General features: G+C 39.6%; 1 non-coding gene across 1 annotated transcript; it reads right to left on the bottom strand.

Annotated features, from left to right (window-relative positions):
• Positions 1-4,821: 4,821 nt before the first annotated feature.
• LOC134385322 (U6 spliceosomal RNA) lies at positions 4,822-4,925 on the bottom strand. The gene has a single exon (XR_010024314.1). It is a non-coding gene; the product is annotated as a U6 spliceosomal RNA (small nuclear RNA).
• Positions 4,926-7,839: the final 2,914 nt, after the last annotated feature.

Genomic DNA, 7,839 nt, shown 5'->3' on the forward strand with positions numbered 1-7,839 from the left:
TTTTCTTCCAATTAAGATTGATAGCAATAAAAAATAATTAATAAATGTAATAGAAATGTAAGCCTGGCCTTGTTGCTTGCATGGGTCTCACTGGTTCTAAATTCTGTGGATCTGATGCCATTGCTTGGATAGTCTCAAGGGTATGCTTGAGACTTCAGGAACTTCGAAAACGTGGTGCACAGGAGGGTCCCAAAATCCATTTTAGGAAGTGTTGTTAGAAGTAAATCAGCACCAATAATAAAGGCAACAGCTTCTGTTAAAAGTCTTAAAGAAGACCTAGACTGGTTGGAACCGGAGCAGATTTTTAAAAACCAGAGAGGGGTCGTTTTCATAATTTAATTTTCATTTTGATCGACACTTCATTTTGACAAGCACATAACAGGAGAGGGAGATTTCCTTATTGGATCATCAATTTTTCTATAAATTTTTGTCTCTCAAGGAAATTTAATAATATGAATTTAATAATATAATAAATAGTAACAGTTCACATCTTACATGATTCACAGTGATTTCGTTGGCTTATGCCATCATGTGTTGCTCACTGTTTATAACATTACTTGATGATGTAAGTTCAACTAGGTATACATACTAATATGTATACATATAATATAACTATGTGTAATTCAAAAAGGGAAATATAAGGGTAAGGTGTTAGTAACCTCCTAGTGTAGCCCTGACACTTACTGAATTTATACCATATTCTCAGATATTTCAGAAGTATATGCTATAATATTAAAATGGCATTCCTTGGCTAGCTGAGTTTCCTATTTCCTGGCCAAGCATGATACACAGAAGGAATGAAAATGGGAAGAAAATGGTCTTTTGAAGGACTCATCTAATATACATTTCCCTAATCATTACTTCACATGACACTGGAAGATCAGAAGGAAATAATCATGTAGAGAAGCCTGAATTCTCTGCTCTCCTTCTCCCTCAACCTTTAATAGCCAAAAGAAGAGCAAAGACTCTTCTCATTTCTCACAGGTATTGAGCTTCCTTTGCTAATGGTTGGGGACACAGTATATTAAAACATCATACTAAGCGGTGTGGCTATTACTGCCCCTTTTCTACCTGAGCATCAAAACCGGCAACCTGGCTGGTGTCCAGAGGAGTTTCCAACTCTGTATCCCCACTCCACCAACCTTCTTTCTGGCCCTCTCTTCCCAGAGGACTTGCACCCATTCGATTCATTTGCAAAAGTATGGTAGAGCTTGTTTTGTGCTTAGACAGAAAGAAAAACTCCTAAAACCTTGAAATGAGCCTTATGCTCCGGTCCAGTTTACTGGAATTCCCCTCATGGCACAAACCCTACCAGCAACAAACTGTGATTATCTACACTGCCACTTTTCTTTATCTACACATCTTCCTCAAGAACCCTGATAACCCACCAGAGAACCTAGGTTACTGGCAGAATGAGATGTGGAGATTCTTTGGTCCTCTAGCCAAACACCACCAGTTCATACTCTAATGCCACCATTTTTGAAATTGCATGCACCTTATTTTAAATACTGTTTATTGTGGAGAGTTCAGCTTGGAGACAATGGAGATTATTACTCAAGGTTATTTCTGTATTTTTCAAAATTTGACCATAATGTAGGTTTCTCATCAAAAAGCATGGAGGCCAGAAGACAGCTGAACAATTTTTACTATAAGACAAATAGGCCAAACTTGGCAGGAATTACAAGTCTGGCATGCAGTGATGGCTTCTGTACAAGAAATATAGAGTCCTTTACTTTGTAAGAGACCATAGGTCTTTGTTTTGTTTGGTTTTGCTTTTGGCTTCCATATGGATTGAGCATTGTTAATTCATTGACATAGTCCTAAAAAATATTACTTGGCAAGCAAACTACTGAAATCACTGGGATTATCAGTCATTCCTGCTAGGAGATATCTGATAACACTGCAGTCAGAGCTGTCGAGATTAAAATTTGTGACTTGCCAACCAACAGGACGTTATTTAGACATTGAATCTTTAGACAGCAGAGGCTATAGGCATTCATGCTAAATTCTGACCCATCCACTGGTGACAAAAATTTAAGGGAATTTGCCCCTTTAGCATGTTTTTACATGCAACAATATGCTGAACAGAAGAATCTCCTCTAACAGTTTAAGAGCATTCATAGTATAAGCATGCAACTCAAATTTTGATTACACATTTTCACAACTACGTATTGAATTGGCTCAGAGGCCTCATGCATAACTTTACCTTTTTTTGTTGGTTTTTTTGTTGTTGTTGTTTCTCTTTCTTTTCTGCAAGTTTTACCCAAACTCTGTCAATTGGATTCATACTCTCTTTTACAGGAACACAGACCAAGGAGTGTAATACATACAGTTGATGTATGTATTACAGCTACCAGGAGACTATCTTATCTCCTTGAAAACTCCGGTAGTTCAGGGATTTGTGACCAGCCTTCCAGGTCAGTTGAGCAGTGGAGAGGATTCTTTCCTTAAGGTACCTGAGTCAAGATGAGAGGAGGAAATGGATTGGGGGCATAAAGGGAGCAGCTCCACAACAGGAAGGACAGCTCTGCAATTGCTTTTGGTTTTAAGAAGCCATCTACTCAGTTTCAACGAATTTTTAGCAACAACTAAAGTGCCATTTGGGTGGCTGGTTTCAATCTTCCCTTGTCACTGCTCAGCCTCCAAGAATTTATGAACATGTAGGACAAGGCAAGGATCCTTCCTCCCCCGCCTCCACCACTTGGAGGAGAACATACGCTATCAGATCCTGGGGACCCTTTTCATATCCCCGAACCTGGCCAACACAGTCTTTTCTGTCTACTCTCCACAAAGGTATTGTGATCTTCCTAGCTCCACACTGAGCTCCAAATTTGTCAAGCAGTTAAGCAGTCCCTGGGCAGCAGTGTAGAGGCAGGTAGGCTTGTCATAATTCCATAGAATCAACTGGTAAGGAGACAATGAGCTCAAGTGAATTGAGGTAATTTATTACTTACACACATAGCATAAGCAAGATTAGCATGTTGTCAGCCCCCTGCATCCTAATCCCCCAACACAACACCAAACTGGAGGTACCAAGTGACAAAAGAACACAAGTGGTAGGTTATTCTGTCATGAGCCAATTTTATATTGTAGCCATGTAGTTATAGTGTATAGCAGTACCCTAAAGGGCTAGGGGGAGGGTGGAAATTCCCATGGCTTACTGAAACTAGGGAGGCAGGTGAGAAATGGCCTGCTGGTGGCTGTTTGCAAGACAAGGAGCCTTCCCCAAGAGATCAGTAAGAAAGAGCCTTACGTTAGCTCCTCACAAGACTGCCTATCTTTCCATGCAAGGTTTGGATCAGACTATGGTTGAGCTTTGTCTATGTGTCCTATGTGAAAATGTATTATATAAGGTCACCAGAGTGTCATAGCAGAGCCATTCCCTTATACCCTGAACCTTGAAAAGAGCTGGGTGGAATATAATATCCTTGTCTTGCACTTTCTTCACAAGTTTCTTGAAAATGCTGCTCTACTAGTTGCCTTGCCTTGTACGTTGGTGCCCATTTAATTCTGTTGCTTTTGTAACTCATTTCACGGTGTTGCCTGGAGAACCTGAGGATGTTTTCTTTATCTTTAAAATCAAATAATTTTAATATAATATTGTCTTGAAGCTAATCATCCTGGGTTAATTTTTCCTGATACCCAATGGGTCCTTCCGATGTCTTGGATGGAAAATATTTTGGGGAGAAAAATAATCACCCTTGCCCCTCTAACGCAGTAATATCCATGTTACTCTCAAATTGGAACCTTTCTCAGGAGCTTACTAGCATGCCAATATGTACTGTATGAAACAAAACCTGGTAAACCAGTTCCCAGATTGTGTAGTTCTTTTTTCCTTATTAAAGATATTAGGATGTGATTTTCAGGCTAACACCTGTTGACAAACTGCAGGCACTCGAAATCCTTCCAGGTTACACCCCAGACATTGCCTGTCACTACGGTTACCACTGTCTGCCATTTACAGATGTGATGCCCAAGACCTGTGAGAGTGTATAGACCCTAGAGAATTGAGGTGTGAAAGTCTTGCCTGGGTGGGGAATTGAAACCGACTCTCCCGTGTGGGAGGCAAGAATTCTACCACTGAACCACCAACACTCCCTCTCTGCACCTTATTGGAAGAGCAGTTAAAAAGAGTATCCCAAAGGAATTGTGTAGACTGTGAACTTTTTGTCCCCTCTTTCTGCATTAATAATAGCTAATAATAAATGCATAGAGCAATTAAAAAAGAAAGAAAGAAATTGTTCTGAGAGGTTTTTTGTAGTGTTGGCTAAAAGCTAACAAAGACACCAAAACTGAAGGTTTTTATAGGAAACTTTTACTAGAAAAAGTATAGATACCAAATATCTGATTTGTTTGATCAAACTCTTAGTTCTATAAAAAGCTCTTTCCAATTGCATAAATGACGGCCACACAAAAAGATCAGAAATTCATCAGGGTCCCTTGTTTCTGATCCTAAATCTTCAATTGTCAACCTCAAACCATTGCCTTACTGGTTCTAAGAAGGTGAACTAACTTGTGAGTTAAGTAAAATTCTAATCCAGGGAAGAAATAAGAAGCAGACTCAGAATTAGAATTAGAAGAAAGAGGAAATAATAGAAAAAATCAAAATAGAGATAATGAAAAAACAAATTTTGGTCCATGGAGTGGTCCTTTCTAGTTGTTTTTTGTAAAAGAGTAATGATCAATCTTGTAATCATTATGCTTTTGCAGGGGAGGCCTGTATTTTTTTTATTTATTTTTTTATTTAATGTTTAGATGGAAAATTATTTTCTCAACATACAAACAAAGGAAAACATCACAAATTGAATTTAAAGTCAATTGATAAAAATAGGGAACACCATGAATTTGTATATCATCCTTTCACAGGGGCCATGCTAATCTCTGTATCATTCCAATTTTAGTATATGTGCTGCCAAAGTGAGTACCATTATGCTTTTTAAGACATATAAAGCATTTCAGTGGATATATAATGTAAAAAGATTAATAATGCTTGCAATCAATATTTAATTGCTTGGGAGAACCCAGTTTCTTAAGTTAATATGCTCTGATTTATTAGCTGTATAAGGAGTAGAGTATTTTAAAGAAATATTGATGGTTGAAATATTAACATATTTGTCTTCTAATGAAGTTCAGCTGCCCTAAATGTTGGGTCTTGGAGTCATCATGACTTTTTGAAAGACAGGAGCTGTGCCATATAGTCATGCTTCCCTCACTGAGAAGCCAAGCTAGGTCCAGACTGAGTCATAAACTTGAGCTCCACGAAGAAATCAACCTTCACATTGATCTTACAGGGCTTTTGTTCTATCTGCCATCTGCCAAGCACCCAAGACGTACACCAGCTCTGGCCAATAAGCTTTCGAACAACATCTACATCAACCAGAGCTACAATTGTTCCCCAAACTACAAACCTGCACATCCCACTATCAACTCCTAAATTTTCAAAATGCTTCATATGCATCACAGAGACACAAATGCTAAAACCCAATACACCAGTGAGTTCCCTGTCAGCATCTTACACCACACTCTACCTCAACACTCTGTGATCAGACCCAAGCACAGCATCTCCGAAAGAGTAGTGCACTCTCCCAGGTGTTCCAAACAATCACGAAAACCTGTTCCTACCCCTGTCTAATAAATTCACTTTCACCACCATTCATTCTGTTTCCCAAAACAGACCTTGCTGTCTTCTCTGGATAAACACTCTCAACATTTCTACTCAATAATTTATTTATAGTATAATTAATAAGTAGTGTTCAAATTTATTGGACTCTGTACAGATTCACTGTCACTTCATTACTACACTCTTCCATTCATTACCTTTTACATCCATTAATATAAGCAGATCAAAAACTGGCCTCCCTATAGCCAGTCTTGTCTAGGCCATTCACTGTTTCCTGAGTGACTGTTCCACAGCATAAACCTGGACATTACATACCTGTAGCCTAAAAACCACATCTACCAACAGAGTAGCTAAGCTATGGCAATCCCCTCTCTTGGTCCTTGGAGCACTAGAGACCCTGGAGGATGTTGGGGAAAAAATTACCTTGGATCAACTCCCAGAGCCAGTGGGTTCTGGACATGTGTTGGCTTTGAAACACATGTACATTTTGGAGAAGCTCAATTCTCTGGCAGTACTTGGAAATTATGAAGTAAGGACAAATACATGACACTGTGTTGGCACACCTGGCCTTCTGACTTCAATTTGCCCAGTGAGTTCCCTATTAGCTGGGGTGAATGCCACCAAAAGGCCCCTCTAGGAAGTTTCCTGGAGCAAACGTTCTGAGACTTAGTCTTTTGAGAATTCTTAGTAGTCAAGACTCAGAGGTATTCTAGGAGCACAGGGACATTTTGGACTCCTCAGTGAAAATTTGTACCATTTAGAAGGAGTTGAGTCCCACCTGCTCCCAGACCAAGTTCCAGAAACAGAAGGCTGCTTAGTGTAGCCAGGATCTATGTGGTCACTGAGTCCAGATATGAACAGGTAGTTCCACTTCTGTGAGGAAGCCCAGAAGACACAGTTCTAGGGTCTTCTGTAGGTGGTGCGGAAAACGCCACCACAAAGTATTGGATATGTTAAGAGCTATGCGGGACACCTTAAAGTAAGAATACTGGTGCGTCATAGCAAATATCTTATGGCCTACCTGAGAGACCCAGGTTTGATTGCAGGCCAATGCATGTGACTGTTTTTCTTCCTTTTTTCTCCACTACAGTAACCTCACTTACTACCTCTACTCAAGTCTTATTGCAAGTCTGTTCTATGCAAAGATTCAACAGCCAGGGCAATGCTGCTATCAGCTGAGGAAAGGTGGGCAAGAATAGAATGGGCAACATTTTGGGATCACAAATTATTATTAAAGAGTTTGTCTACATATTGGCTTAGCAGCCTTGGGACTGGGAAAGGGCTATGATCATGGAAGGATTAATGTTGCAACAACCTTTCCTCCGGGAATGTTCCTCTGTGCATCTTCCCAGGTGGGAAGTAAGTTCTAGTGTGTTTCTGTGGCATGGAACAACTGGAACTACAGTAATATCCTAGCCACACTTTTGTGCGTGACCTTTGACATAATGACACCACCCACTAGCAAATGCAGTGGGTGAAGTGTGAAGACTAACTTTAGTGTGTGTTTCTCTGTTTGGAAATTAGTTTTGGAAAAAGATTAGAAGATTTCTGTCCCTTGTTATGCCTATATTTTTCTGATCTATTGTCATGATGCATATGAGGAGGAGATTTGAAGAACATAGCAAAGTCTTACCCTCTCCTTTAGGTTACCATTCCATAAACTTTTCTTGGTCCTCCTATATATTGCACTGGACCAGAAAGATGGGAAATTCAACCACTAAGGAAATTTCTCTTTAATGTTCTTGATATAACCTCATGAATGATCAAAATTATATGTTAACTGTAGGGTCCTAGTATCAGGAAGTCAATTGAGAAGTCAATTGTTCATTTTGAACACTAGATATTTGAATAGGCTCTTCTAACAGCCTATCAGACAGCTATAGGTAACTTAACAAATAAGAGAGGAGTATTCAGAACTTCTGACCTAGGAGGGCACAGCAAAAGCAGAATAAAAGCTGTTCAAAATGAGAGAGAAACTAAAGCATAGGAGAAGTGCTAGGAAGTGCTAAAGTCAATCAAAAGCCAGTTGGCTTTAATTGCTGACCACTCAATTAACAGCTAAACTCTCTAATTGATTGACCACATGGCCACTCTTCACAAATGTGGCTACATCTAGTGGTAATGGGACAGTACCCTTGCCAAAGCTGAAAGTGTGTACACCTTATCTGCACTCTGTTCAAATCTACCAGCTCCAGGAAGGCTGAGAGTGCAAAAGAGTG

Source organism: Cynocephalus volans, chromosome 8 (assembly GCF_027409185.1).
Source record: "Cynocephalus volans isolate mCynVol1 chromosome 8, mCynVol1.pri, whole genome shotgun sequence".
NCBI classification, from domain to species: Eukaryota; Metazoa; Chordata; class Mammalia; order Dermoptera; family Cynocephalidae; genus Cynocephalus; species Cynocephalus volans.